Here is a 14,677-nt window from a genome sequence, read left to right as displayed (position 1 = left end):
CATCCTCTGCGGAGCGCCTGCAGCCAGGTCCCCGGGTTCTGGTGACGCTAATAACACACGGATCCACTGTAACCCACACAGAGGCCCGCAGAGCGAAACGTGGACCCCCGATCTCTCACGGTGGTCAGAAGGGCCCTGTGAGGGGTGATGCACGTTCTTCCGGTTTGTCACTTACACACGGAAGTGCGCTCAGACTCCATGTGTCATTCTCCGGGATCCAGGTCCTCAAAGCCGCGTGTCCCCAGGGTAGCCGCGCTGTGATCTCGCTTACCGCTCCCCTCGGAAGGACTCACGTGGCTCCCAGTTCTGGCACGTCCTCAACGGTGGCGCAGCAAACGTGCTTTTAGTCCCCAAATATAAGTGGCTTGGAAGGACGGAGTCCTACAAGGGGGCTGCTGAGCTGAGGAGCGTGCATTCTGAAACTTTTAATACATTCACACCGTCTTCCCCAAAAAGCTTCACCACACAATGATCTCCCCGAAACACCTATGTCCGGCCGCCCCTGCCCCGCCACGCTAAGTCTCCTCCGAGGGAAAGTGGGGAAAGCTCCGAGCAGGGAGTGGGCAGCGCTCCAGGCTGCTGTATCACACACGTGTGTACGTGCGTGTCGTGGGGGTACAGGCCAGGCCGAGGCCAGGAGAGAAGCAGCAAGAGCGGAGGCAGAGGAGATCGGTGAAGGCTAAGAGTGAAGGCAGCGGAGAGGCACTTAGGACGGCGGGGCCATGCAGCCGCACCAGAGGCCAAGCACGACAGGGCAGTTCGGTGGATTTCCCCCCGGCTGTGGAGACCGGGTGCGGCAGAGGAGGCTGGGCGGGCTGTGCGCGTGGGGCAACGGGGAGGTTTGGTCTGGGCCCTCCTGAACCTGGAGGGACTGAGGGACATCTGACCCCAGGTGATGGGCCAAGATCATGAGCTCAGTCAGTTGGGCACCTGCCTTTGGCTCTGGTCATGGTCCCGGGGTCAAGCCCTACACTGGGCTCCCCACTCGTGGGAGGCCTGCCCTTCTCTCCCTCTGCCTGCCACTTCCCCTGCTTGTGGGCTCTCACCCTGTGTATCAAGTGGTTAAATAAAAATCTTAAAAAAAAAAAAGATCATGAAGCTTGGAGCAGATCTGGGTACCATTGGCCAAGCCCGGGGGGAGCCAAGTGCCCAAGGACTGTGGCTCCCGGGGTTCTCCGGGATTCATCCCAGAGCAGCAGCCCCCCACAGAAGGGAGGGGGCAGGGGAGCCCCAATGCCAGTGCTCAGGCATTGGCTTATTGGGTAACACTGGAAAGAACTGCTCTGGCTCTAGAAAAAAAAACCAGTTCTGGCTTTGCTGATCCAACTGGCCTTAATGAGTGGCTGTGTCTGTACCCTGTACCCCACCGAATGACTTTACAAGTTTAGTTGATGTCACACAATTCGTTTATACTCGATCTGGCAAGGACAGAGAAAGGTTTTATTTATTTACAACAAAAACGTGTGTAACATAATTCTCTCTCTAAAACAGAAAACCGTATAAAACACACAAAGCGATCTCTCTTTGTATTTACCCAGGGACATTACCAGCCGGAAGGGGGGCTGGGACCAGGAGAAAAGCCAAGGACTGAGTCCATTGAAAAAACAAAACAAAACAAGAAACTGCCTTTTTAAAAAAATAGCATTTTTCTACTCATCGGTAGCTACGCTTTCCCCTACTCTGTGTTTGAAAACGTGAAACAGAAAACAGCACCTGTGAAAACACACTTCAGCAGCGTCAGAGATGAGGCAATGGCCCAGGGCTGTGGAATTCCAGCCCTGACTTCCAAGCGCGTCCCTGCCACGCGGTGTGTGCCGAGGAGTTCATTCCAGAAAGCCCCTAGTCCTGCTGATGGAGAGCTCCAGCAGCCTGGCCACTCCCGTCCGCAGGTTGCTTGAAGAATCTAGGAGTCAAACACAGCAGTTAGATGAGCGCCAGGACACACTGCCCAGCGCAGAGCAATCGCAAGCGGGAGGGGTCCCATGCCGCCACAGTCACGAGTCCTAGAGCCAAGGTCGGCCCTGGCTCGGTCTGCGGTGACGACGCCAGGCGGGACACCCCAAAATAAAAGACTAATTTTTGAACACAGGCACAGCTTTATCCTTTATCCTTTTCTCAACTGTTCCCCAAGGAGGGACACTTCCTTAGCCACTTAAAGACGTGAAAAACACTCCCCAAAGAATCGAACACTTTCGGCAGCTGCTTTTCAGCCGGCGACCGCAAACGGGTCGCACACGCTGGGGCGGCACAAGTGGCTCTGGAGGCACACCGGGAGCCTGGACGAACCTGTCCAGGGCGGCAGCGCAGCCCCAGTGGCGTCACAGGGCCAGAGAGATGACACACACCGGTGCGGAGAGACGGAAGAGCCCCGCTCAAGTCCTGGGGGCTGCCGCCGCGGCTGTGCTCCTCCGTTTCCTCACCTGCCCCAGGGTTGGAACACGACGCTCCCGCGGCTGCTGCGGGCCGGCTGGGCGGGTGATCTGCGGGCTGGAACGCGCCGCCACCCCTGATCAGACCTGCTGACCGCCTTGCCGTCTCTGCCTGCCCCCCTCCACCCCACCCCTGCTCCTGGGCTGCCCGAAGCCACGCTCTGGAGCCACGCTCCGGCCCTGCGGCTGCAGCAGGCTGGCCCTCGACGGCCCGCGATGCTGGCAGGGTGTTCCCGGCGCCAGTGGGAGCAGAGGTGAGGACGGACCCTTCCCGCCCCTGCGCGCAGAGTGGGGTGTCCGAGAGCAGAGGAGCCCTTGCCTGCGCCCCCTGGCCCCTGGGTGACCACAGCAGCAGGTGGGTACAGGCCAAGGCCGGAGGGAAGGCCAAGGCTCTCTCCTCCAGCTGTCGGTGTCGCTTCTCACTTAAATCTCAAAGCCTGTGCTGGCCTTCGCCGCAAACGACAGAAGAACACGGCACCTGGGACATTCGACTTACAAATCTCAAAGTCACCACTCTTACGGAACTGGTTTCTAGCGGCATAAAGAGATGAACGCACACAAAAACATGAGCGTTACTAGAGAGCAAGCAGGCTCCCGGGACGCAGGGTGACGCCACTGCTCTTTACACGAAGACCTCTCTGAGGGGACATTTAGGCAGAGGGAGCCCCGAGAGAGGTTTCCGCACACTCCTCCCTCTCAGGCACCAAGCTGCCTCTTAACCCGGGAGGAGCAGCAAATTTAGTCTCCTTCACTTCAAACTCTCCCACCCAGTTCCAAGGTCTCTCACTACACCAGGTCCCAGAGATGCGCATTCTTAGGGAAGCAACTGTTCTTTTGTGTACGAGGACCTCTGCCATGCTCCCCAAGCAACCAATTAAACATGCACAATATTTCTCTCCCTGCCACATCAAAGACTCAGTATTATAAAAACATTAACAGGAGGTCAAAGGGTAAAAGAAGAAAGAGACCCGCTTATCTTTGTGACAGGAAGGCATCTGATACCAGTCACTCCTGAGAAAAGCTTTTATTAAAACATTTCCTTAACATGATAAAAAGATGACTATCTCACCCCAAAGTCCCCATCACGCCCGGGAGCTGGGAGTGGCAGTTCCATCATCGCAGCAGGGAAAGACGTGGGTGCTCAAGGCTGTCACCACTATCTAACACTCTTCCAGAAGCACTAGTCCACACGCTTAGATGGGGCTCTGAGTAAATAAACGCAACTGGTAGAAATATTTGGATAGGACGATCATACACGTAGAATATGGGGAAGCAAGTGACCAAGTAATGTAACTGACCACTGTCAAAAAACTAAAAAATTCACGGGGCTCCTGGGTGGCTCAGTGGGTTAAAACCTCTGCCTTTGGCTCAGGTCACGATCCAAGGGTCCTGGGATCAAGTCCCGCATCGGGCTCTCTGCTCAGCAGGGAGCCTGCATCCCCCTCTCTGCCTGACTCTCTGCCTACCTGTGATCTCTGTCAAATAAATAAATAAAATCTTTAAAAAAAAAAAAAAAGAAAAAGAAAAAGCTTAATAAGAATCAACTGAAAACCCTCTGACTCTGCCTTCCACTCTGTCTGCCTGTGCTCGCTCTCTCTCCCTTTCTCTCTGACAAATAAATAAATAAAATCTTTAAAAAAAAAAAAAAAGGGACGCCTGGGTGGCTCAGTTGGTTAAGCAGCTGCCTTCGGCTCAGGTCATGATCCCAGCGTCCTGGGATCGAGTCCCACATGGGGCTCCTTGCTCCGCAGGGAGCCTGCTTCTCCCTCTGACTCTGCCTTCCACTCTGTCTGCCTGTGCTTGCTCTCTCTCCCTTTCTCTCTGACAAATAAATAAATAAAATCTTTAAAAAAAAAAAAAAGAATCAACTGAAAAAAGAGAAAAAAGTGTTTCCCTCTGGAGTATGTTCCACGAAGTGACTTTCGACATAAATCCTGTGATCAATATTCATTCAGCACAAATCTGTCCCCAGGCACGCTGATGGCAGAGGTAACGGACAGGATCGGACGCTGGGGTCCGAGGAGGTTCAGTTAGTCGAATTTTCAAATGGGAGCCAATAAAAAGTAACAGTTGAGCATAAATGAAAAGGTATCAAAATGAAAAGGTTCACATTTTGCAAATCGGATTCCGGTAGCACACTGAGGCGCAGCCGGAGAAAGAGGTCACCTTGTCTCCAAGGCTCCGGGAAAGATAAGCCGCGACACCTACAAAGACAAAGGCTGCCAGACTCAGGCAGGGGACACAGCCCCAGTTCCAGCGGGCCGACTCCCGCCGAATCCATGAATACTAACTCAACAAGCAGCTGCTGAGGGGAGCAAACCCAGGCCTGGGGAAGAGGCAGCCAACGTGAAGTCGAAACTCCAGCAAGGCCATGATCGGGGTCTACAGTAATCGCACATAATAGTGAGCGGTAATCAAAGAAGAGTGTGAAAGTGTAACAGAGAAGCCCGCGGAGTGACGTAATCCTGAAAACCTGAGCCGGAGGCCCCGGCGCCCAGGATGTTGATGCTGGAGACAAAGCCCTGGGGCCGGCGGGGCAGGGGGAGCAGGTTCCCACGGGTCAGGTGCCAGCCGCTCCCTGTCTCCCAGCCCCATCCACGGCCCTTCCCTCGGGGGCCACCGCAGGGAACCAGGGTGAGTGACCGTCAGCCTGAAGCGGCACCCGTGAGGACTGATGGCAACAGCGGGTCTTTGAAAAAACTGAGGAGAGCTGCAGATCCCTGTTCGAAATGCCAGAGAACGCGCCGACGTCATACATAAATGGTGGAAATTCACAGACCCTCTCTGAGGCTGTCCTCTTCACTGGGCCTGTTTCTTCAAACACGTTACTCGGCCACTCGGAGAACCTAGTCCGTGCATCTCGAGTGATTCCAGCGGAGGGCGAAGCATCGGCGAAGGAGCCTGGGCCCCTTCCAACGCTGTGACGTGCTGCTCTGGCCTGGGAGGTCCTCTAGTTCATCTCTCCTGCCACCCTGCCGGGCAGCTGTTCAAAGTGGACACTCACTGTCAGGCCCTCCTTCACCGGCCGCCCCCCCCCCGCCCGGTTCTCGGGCTCCACACCGACCCTTACTAGGCTGTCCAAGGTTGGCCTCCCCCTGGTGGCCCTCAGCAACCTGCCCCTTCCCTCGGCTACATCCCTCCACTTCTTAGTGCTGGCATGACTCAGGGTCCCTTCCGTCGCCTTCCCTACCTGCTGGGAATGCTGTCCAGCTCCCTGAGTGATTCCCCAAGCCCAGCCTTTCTAGGCTTAACCTGAGCCAGAGAGCACCCCCCTGCCCACGCTGAGCACTCCCCCCCATCAGGGGAGCCCGGGACCCACCGCACAGCCCTGCTGCCCTCCCTCCGGTGGCCACTGTCCGAGCTCACGGCCATCAGCTGCTGCAGTGCCATGGCGAAGGCGCAGGGTATGTGGTCAAAGAGGTAAAAAGTTCCACCCAGCTGCCACCTTCATTTCAAAACTAGGTTTGTATTTAATGACGCAACAGAAGCCCAAAGGGGTTAATGGACTTGGCCAGGGTCACAGCAAGGGAGTGAAGACGGAGAAGCCACATTTCCCGTTTCTCAACCCCCATAACGAGTGGTAAAGGGCACTTCCATAATCACTGATTTTGAAAATTAGAAAAAGGAGCCTAGTTATCTCCTGAAACTTAATGAAGGAGACCTTGCCCACAAAGAACACAGAATCCGCTGAAGTAAACCTTAGTAGGAAGCAGGTTTGGGGCCCGTTAGAGCTGCCAAGAGAGGATGTGAAGAGAGGTAAGGGGGCCAGAAAAACTCTGCCAGGGAAAATGCTTTCCCAGGAAGGGGCAGAATGAAAAGGTGCCAACCTAAGTGAGTTATTTATAGTCACACAACAAAGGGAGGACTTCAATGATACCTCCTGAGCTGGGAGGGAAGGCATTTCACAGATACTCGAAAGATCAAGGGACTGTGTCTAACCGTTTGCCTGGGAAGCGACATGGCCCTCATCAGACAACAGGAGATGCCTGCCTGGCCCAGTTACCCTTGAGAAACTACAACTACATTCTGAGGAGAAAAAAAAAAAGTGGAGATTCAGAGAAAGAAAATCAGAAGAACTAACGATACACAAAATTACAAACTACCTCTAAAGAAGCGATTATTTGTTTGGGACCCAGACGAGTCTCACTGGAGGCCTGAAACGTCTTTACAGACTCAAGAGTAGATTTGAGAGTTTCTTCTTAATCTCTTCGGGAAGAGGGGGGGATCAAGTAAATTCCCCACCTGGATCCATTCCCATGCTGTGGGGAAATGATGATTTGCTCTCCGCGCTTTCCTGGCAACTGACCAGCTCGGCCCAGACACAGGAAGGCTATTTTGGAGCAAGGGAACCCTTGACCCCAGAGGACTCCGCTGGCTTCAGGGCTGGCATCAGGCTCTGTGGGGCCTGCTGTTTTGTGCTCACATCAGGCCAACTCTCTGAGCCAGGACTAAATCTTGGAATTTCAGCTGGAAGAACGTACTCCACAGCTTCCGACTTCCGACAAAACACTTCTTATTTTTATTTACTTATTTTTTAGTTCATTTGAGAGAGAGAGAGAGAGAAAACACATGTACACGTGAGTGGGGGGAGAAGCAGAGGGAGAGGGAGAAGCAGACTCCGTGCTGTGTGTGGAGCCCCATGTGGGGCTCGATCTCCCGACCCCTAGAGATCGTGACCTGAGCTGAAATCAAGAGTTGGACGCTTAACCCACCGAGCCACCCCAGGTGTCCCGAGACAACATTTTTAAAAAAGTCTGTTAAGATCCTCTTTTCCTGAGGCTGCCCATGCCCGAAAGGCTCAGTCCTCTTAATTCTATAGCTCAAAGGCTTCAGCTTAAGTGTGGAAAGCAGAGAAAAAGGAAGAAATTCCTAAACATTGAAGAGAAAGAGAAAAATCCACAGTCCCTGGTGGTAAACTCCAACCGAAGAAAGCTGCTGAATATACTAAAAGCTTCCGATTTCATCTGGGGTTTAAATTTCAGATCCAAAGGAAATGGTCACAGTTGTTTATACATAAGCACAAAGACCTCCACAGCAAAGGGTCTAATTCTTTGAGCTTCATTCCTTCCCAAATCTGCAAAGTGGAAACAATAATTTCTCCCTCAGAAATGCTGGGGAGATCAATGGGCTTGTGACTATTATGAAGCTCTACAGACAGAGGAAGAACGGTAGAAAACCCTTTGCCCCGAGTACTTCACTCACTACAGACCTTGGCTTATTCCCACAGCTCAAACATAAGCATAATAGGAATTCCAAAAACCACACAGAAACAGTGACACAGGTAACTATGTACCTACTCAAAACAGCTGGAAGAAGATATTCAAATTTACAAAACATTTAATTAACATTGTTCACATGAAAAAGGGTTCTTACAAATCAGTACTCAGAAAGACCCAAGAGAAGAATGGGGTTGAGCCCACTCAACCTCAGAGAGGTTGGCACAAAGAATACAGATGGCCGATAAAATCACAAGAAGCTGCTCAACTTCCCTGAAATTGGGGATCTATGGACTAAGATGACATAGCACTTGTACCCGCTACTTTAGGGGGGAAAATCCACCTGAGGAAAAATGGGGGAGGCTACTGTAAGAGTTGGTACCCAGTGCATAGGATCCCAGAACATTCTGGTTGGCTCCCACCTGCTCAGCCTTAAGAAGGAGGAGGGCCTCCGCTGCCCACGTATGACTCCTGGCCCATTTTTTAACTGCAACATTCTTGAACTTGAATAGGCAACCAAGAAAACACCAACTTGTGGAAACTCTACAACATGGAAAAGAGAAAGGTCAAAGCAAACAGGCAGAAAAATAAACATTTCACAGAACAAGAGAAAAATGTACAGGGATGGTCCTTATCTTCTAGAGATACATAGGAAAATGGGAAATCCTGTGGATGAAAGGGCAGCATTACTGGGATCCGCTTCAAATTAACCTGACCGTGCTAGGGGTGTGGAGGAAGTATGTGGGGTCGGAGACGCAAACATTGGCTTTATGTTCAGAGCTGTTATAACTGCTGGAGGACATGAAAAGAGATTTCTCCAAAGACATCCAGATGGCCAACAGACACATGAAAAAGTGCTCCACATATCACTCGGCATCAGGGAAATACAAATCAAAACCACAGTGAGATACCACCTCACACCAGTCAGAATGGCTAAAATTAACAAGTCAGGAAATGACAGATGTTGGCGAGGATGCGGAGAAAGGGAAACCCTCCTACCCTGTTGGTGGGCATGCAAGGTGGTGCAGCCACTCTGGAAAACAGCATGGAGGTTCCTCAAAAAGTCGAAAATAGAGCTACCCTACGACCCAGCAATTGCACTACTGGGTATTTATCCTAAAGATACAAACGTACTGATCCAAAGGGGCAGGTGCACCCGAATGTTTATAGCAGCAATGTCTACAATAGCCACTATGGAAAGAACCTAGATGTCCATCAACAGATGAATGGGCAAAGAAGATGTGGTATATAAATACAATGGAATACTATGCAGCCATCAAAAGAAATGAAATCTTTCCATTTGTGACGATGTGGATGGAACTAGAGAGTATTATGCTGAGCGAAATAAGTCAATCAGAGAAAGACAATTATCATATGATCTCCCTGCTATGAGGAAGTGGAGATGCAACGTGGGGGGTTTGGGGGGTAGGAAAAGAATAAATGAAACAAGATGGGTTCGGGAGGGAGACAAACTATAAGAGACTCTTAATCTCACAAAAGCAGCTGAGGGTTGCTGGGGGGAGGGGGGTCGGGAGAGAGTGGTGGGGTTATGGACACTGGGGAGGGTATGTGCTATGGTGAGTGCAGTGAAGTGTGTAAACCTGGCAATTCACAGACCTGTACTCCTGGGGCTAGTAATATATTATATGTTAATTAAAAAAATTAAAAAACAAAACAAAAATGAACTGTTGAATACTGGGGGAATCCTCTTTTTCTACTTGTTGAAGTCTGAGATTTTTCATCATAGAAAAGCGGCGGGCGGGGAATTGGGATACTATGATAAAGGGAAATCTGAGAAGATCTTCTGGTTTCAGATACTTGATTGGCTGAAATGAACTAAAATCAACAAGAGATTTGGAAGATGAAGCATGTTTCCCTGGAGGGAGGGAAGGGGAGAGAAGACTTTAACGAGACATGAAGGACATGGAGATTCCCTGCAGAAGGTCCAACATCCGATGAATAGGAGTCCTAGGCCTAGAACAAGAGGAGAGAAGGAGGAAAAAAAAAAAAAGGAGGAAAGTGTCATTAAAGAAATCTTATTGTTTAGCTCTCAAGAACCTGAACCTCTAGAACTCAGGTGCCTAAATAAAGGACTCGAGCTTCTTGGGGGACCTGGGCACACTGCTGTGAAATTGCAGAGAAGGTAAGAACAAAGAGATATACTTTTACCAACACACCGGTTGCTGGGGAAGAGCTCTGGGGGGAGGAGCACTGATGGGGGGGGCGTTGCAGGGAGGGGCTGAGCGGAGTCGGGGGCGGGGGGTGGGCTGTGAGGGCTGGGTGTGGAGGGAGGCACAGTCGGAGGGTGGAGATCTTTTAAGTGGGGTCTGGGCAGGGAGAAAGGTTCTAACGGGGGCGGGGCAAATCCTAATAGGGGGACAGCTTCTAACAAGGAAGGCAGCTTTCAGCTGGAGGACAGGCTCCAAGTATGGAAGGGTTTCTTTTCATTCTAAAGTCTACACCCAGCTCTATGTTTATAATCAAATGTGTTTTGGATGTGTAAGGAGGTGAAAAATCATATATCCAATTTTTGGCTGTTGAGAATATCCGAACAAGGAAGTAAACCAGGAGAAGAGATCCAGTAGGTAGCAGATGCAACCCAGGAGAAAAAAAGAAATCCCAGAATGGCAGTGATGTATCAGGCCTATGGGACACTCCGTACAGACAGTTACATAGAATGGGAGATTCCAAGGGGAGGGTCCTGAGAAGAAAGGAAGAGTCATAGACTAAAAAAAAAAAAAAAGTCATAGACTAAATAGTACCACCCAAGTTTTGAAGAGGTAAGGATAAAAGCAAATAGTTCAAAAACCAAAAACAAATGCAGTTTGAAACTGTAGGAAAAACGAAACTCTTAAAAAAAAAAAAGCATAGCAGGGCACCTGGGTGGTTCAGTGGGTTAAGCCTCTGCCTTCGGCTCAGGTCATGATCTCAGGGTCCTGGGATCGAGCCCTGCATAGGGCTCCTTGCTCAGCGGGGAGCCTGCTTCCCCCCGCCCCACCAGCCTGCCTCTCTGCCTACTTGTGATCTCTGTCAAATAAATAAATAAAATCTTAAAAAAAGTAATAATATTGTATATCACAACAAGAAGTCAACTGATACTAGTCCAAAACCGACCAAAAAAAAACAAACAAACAAGAAATCGCAATATAAACACAATATTTAGCTACATGGAATACAGAATATTTAGTTACATGGAAGAATGCCCAGGAGAAACAGAAGTTAAAATTGGATTCCTTTGGTAAATCCTTTTATATTTTTTTTTCCCCAACTTGGTGGCTCAGGGCCAGGGTTTGACTCTGGGTCTTTCACTTACTAGTTACATAACCTCGCCAGGTGAGCCCCTTCACATGAACTTGTTTATGAAATGGAGAGGACGCCTATGTTACACAGATGTTGAATTCACCCACATAAAACGTGGAAGAGAATGTCTGACCCAGACATTGTTTAATAAATATTTTGAAAATGTTTAATAAACATCTTGATCAAAATTAAGAAACAAATGAATCCATGGTAAGTAACGCTACCAAAACAATCTGGAAGGAAAATAAGACAAACCAAAAGCCAACAACATTAAAACTGTGCAAAACTATGCCTAGGTCAGATGGCTGTGTCAGGGAGTCTTCTCGATCTTTCCAAACCGACCAGTTAACCTTGTAAACTTGCCCACGTTCTGCCTTCTCCAGGAAGCTTTCCCCATCGTCACTCCCAGTGTGCACCAGGATCACCTCTGACCTCCCAATTCTGCCCCCAGCCCCCCTTAAAGTTTCTCTTTTCCAGAACAGTTTTAGTCTCTTCTATCATTGCCCACAGGTCATCCTGCAAAGTCTTTGGCATCGTGGTCCCCCTCCAGCTAAATTCCCATCGAGCACTATAGACTCCTTCTGACAGAAGCTCCCTCCCAGCCATTCCAGACGGGAGGCCTCACGCTCCTGCCTCCCTTCTAGTCCTGCTCCCGTGCTTCCCTCCAGGCTGTCACCACCTCTCCCACACCCGCCACCTGCCAGACTTTGCCCTTCAAACGCGCCCTCCCCCTGCCCGCCTTCAGCAGCTGTTCAGCATGGGCTGGGCAGAGCACATCTTTCCCCCCCTTTGATTTCTGCAGAATGCAGCCCACATTCCCAGGACGACTGAGAAGCTGGGATAACACCCAATCCCCAACGGACCTCAGCTCTGAATTCCTGGTCTTCTCCCCCAGCCCGCACGCCTGTCCCCAAGGCCACCCTTCCTTGAGGCCAGGCTCCAAGGAGGTTTTCTCTGATTAGGCGGTTTCCCTTCATGGCACTCCCTGGGTGCTCTGGGAGTCCACGGATCACCCTGTCCTCCCCGGGAGAGCTCCTTGTGCAGACCAGAACTGCAGGGGCAGGACTGGACTGCTCCGGGCCACTGCTACCCACCACGGAGCCTGAAAACAGTCCACGGGCAAGAGGCACTTCGAGCAGGAGCGAGGAGTGGAGAAGGGCCACCGGTGGCCTTCGCCAGCTAGGAGTCGCACTGGGTCCTTTCTGAACCTTTGCTCTGGAACCAGATCTGTCCTGCTTCGTTTCCCTACATGCTTTTTCTAATGCTAAGCAGAGCACTTCGTAAGTCACGCCACTACAAGTACTTTAAGGATGGGAGCGGCCGTCCTCTGTAAGCTGGCGACGCCCTGACGGTGGGATGTAGGAGCAGGAAGGACCAGGAAGGTCACCTCATCACGCAGTCACCCAACTCCAAGGGGCCTCTGGCTCTGCTCAGACAGACCCTAACAGGAAGCCCCAACTCCCAGGACCACCCATGTTCCCGCAGGACCGTGGAAAAGCCTGGCCCGGGAGCAGATGCTTCCAACAGGGCCTTCTTCAAAAAGTCAGTCAAAAGCAGCAGCTTTCCCAAGTGGGCTCCCCATGCTGGAGGAACCTAATGACATGGCAGGTAGGGCGAGAAAGTAAAGCTTTCACGGGAAGCCAAATTCTGTCTTCCTGTTAGAAGTCCGCTTATAGGCCCGTCCTCCGGAAGCGACAGAATGAACGCGTCAATTTCATGTCAACCCTTTAAACAGCTGAAAACCACGACAGTGCTCACTGTACATCTGTTTTCCAGACACAATATAAGTACGGCGAGGCTCTCAGAGGCCGGCATGTTAGGTCGGGAAGGACACACTCACACTCTAACCCAAGTGAGCAGTGAAAAGTACAGAAACTGAGTTAGGAAAACAGAAAGTGGGAACACTGTTAGCACTGAGCGCTTCCAACCATGCCACCACCGGTTATGAAAGCTCTTCGGTGCCCCTGATGGAACCAGCAGTACTGGGGATAGAGCGACGCAGGTCTTAGCCAAGTGGAGGGTTAGGAAATGTCTATTTATGGAAGGTCTGAACGAGGGCACTACGAGCCCCGAGCCCCGATCGCGGCCCCAAGGCCGCTGCAGAAACACTTATGCAGCCGGAGCCCCCGGTTTGCCATCAGCCTTCAGCTCTCCCGGCACACGCCTGTCAAAAGGCTGACTTGCGGCCTGACATCATAGCTCCTGTGTGTGTTTGACCTGCTCTCTGCAAATCCAAACGAAGGGAGGGGACGGCACCATGGAAGCCGGGACGAGTCTGCTCCTTGGCACCACGGAGCTCCCCGCAGAGCAGGAGCCACGGGATTCCTCCCTTGACTCCCCCGTTTCCTCAAGAGCGACACGGGAGTTCACCAGCAGTGAGCACTGCTACAGCTACATGCCCTTGCTGGGCGCCTGCCCTTTTATCTGCCCATCCTCTTCCTCCCCTTGCTCTCTGAGACAAGCGGCCCTCTTCTCATTGCTCCCCCATCCCTACTCTGTGGTGTTAGGAAGGGGCGCCCCTCATGGGACTCTATGCACCCCTAGGGGCCAGAGTCCTGCTCTGGGATTTTCAAGCTGGAGCCCTGGTGGGTACAGGAAGAAGAGAGAGGTATGGGGTAGGGGAGTGTTCGGTCTCAAATAGGAAGGCTGTGGAAGGGTCCCCTGGGCACACTTTACGGTGGGAGAGCATGTGGCAGAGACGGGATGAGGTCCTCGAGGCCTTCAGAGCTTCAGGTCTCCACCCGCCCAAGACCTGGGTCTTCAACAGCTCCGATTCTGTGAGTTCCCCCAAATCCCTTCCGCGAATCTCTTTCTTAGCCAACGCTAGCTGAAGACAGGTTTCTGTCCCTGGCAAGGGCGAGTGTCCTGACAGCCAATACGAGAGGCAGCCTGGAGGATGTGGTTTCAAAGAGGCTGGTCTAGCATTTCGGCTATTTTAGACTTGATCCAACCAACACTTACTGAGTGCCCGTCATGTGCTGGGCATGGTTTCAGATGCCAGAAAATACAAAGCCTTGTACTTGGCCTCTGATCTCAAAAAACGTAGTCTGCTACGACCAGGAGCTTCGAGAACGTTAACTGAGAGAACGCTCATGTCACCAGAAGGATCGACTCTCAGAAGACAGATCACGGGGATTTAACATCTTGAAAAGAATAAATTTTGTCAAGACTAGGTTGGTCGAAAAAATCTGAAAATTTGTACGTTTTAAGGGACTGACTAGTCACAAGTACAACAGAAAAAGAGTGTAGAAGAGAGAACACCAAAGACCCAGAGGCCAAAATGTGTTAAAGTCTCAACAGCAGGAGTGCCTAGGAGGCTCAGTGGGTTAAAACCTCTGCCTTCAGCTCAGGTCATGATCTCAGGGTCCTGGGATCGAGCCCCGAATCAGGCTCTCTGCTCAGCGGGGAGCCTGCTTCCCCCTCTCTCTGTCTCTGCCTGCCTCTCTGCCCACTTGCGATCTCTATCAAATAGATAAAATCTTTAAAAAGTTAAAAAAAAATCTCAACAGCAGTAGTAGAATACTAACAGCTCTTTTAGATCCAAACATAGTCATCGGTAACTTGACAAGACACCCAAGATGTAGGAATATCTGGGAAACCATCTAACAACTCATCAGGTCCCAAAGGCCTTAGAGACACAGACAGGGGTGGGCGGGGTGAGGGGAGCGTAGAGATGGCAAGAAGCAGCTGCCCCACGGATTTTCCCAGATCTGTTTCCAGGACGGACCCGGG

This window comes from Neovison vison, chromosome 14, assembly GCF_020171115.1.
Source record: "Neovison vison isolate M4711 chromosome 14, ASM_NN_V1, whole genome shotgun sequence".
NCBI lineage: Eukaryota > Metazoa > Chordata > Mammalia > Carnivora > Mustelidae > Neogale > Neogale vison.
The sequence above is the reverse complement of the archived record's forward strand: the minus strand, read 5'-3'. Positions refer to the sequence as shown.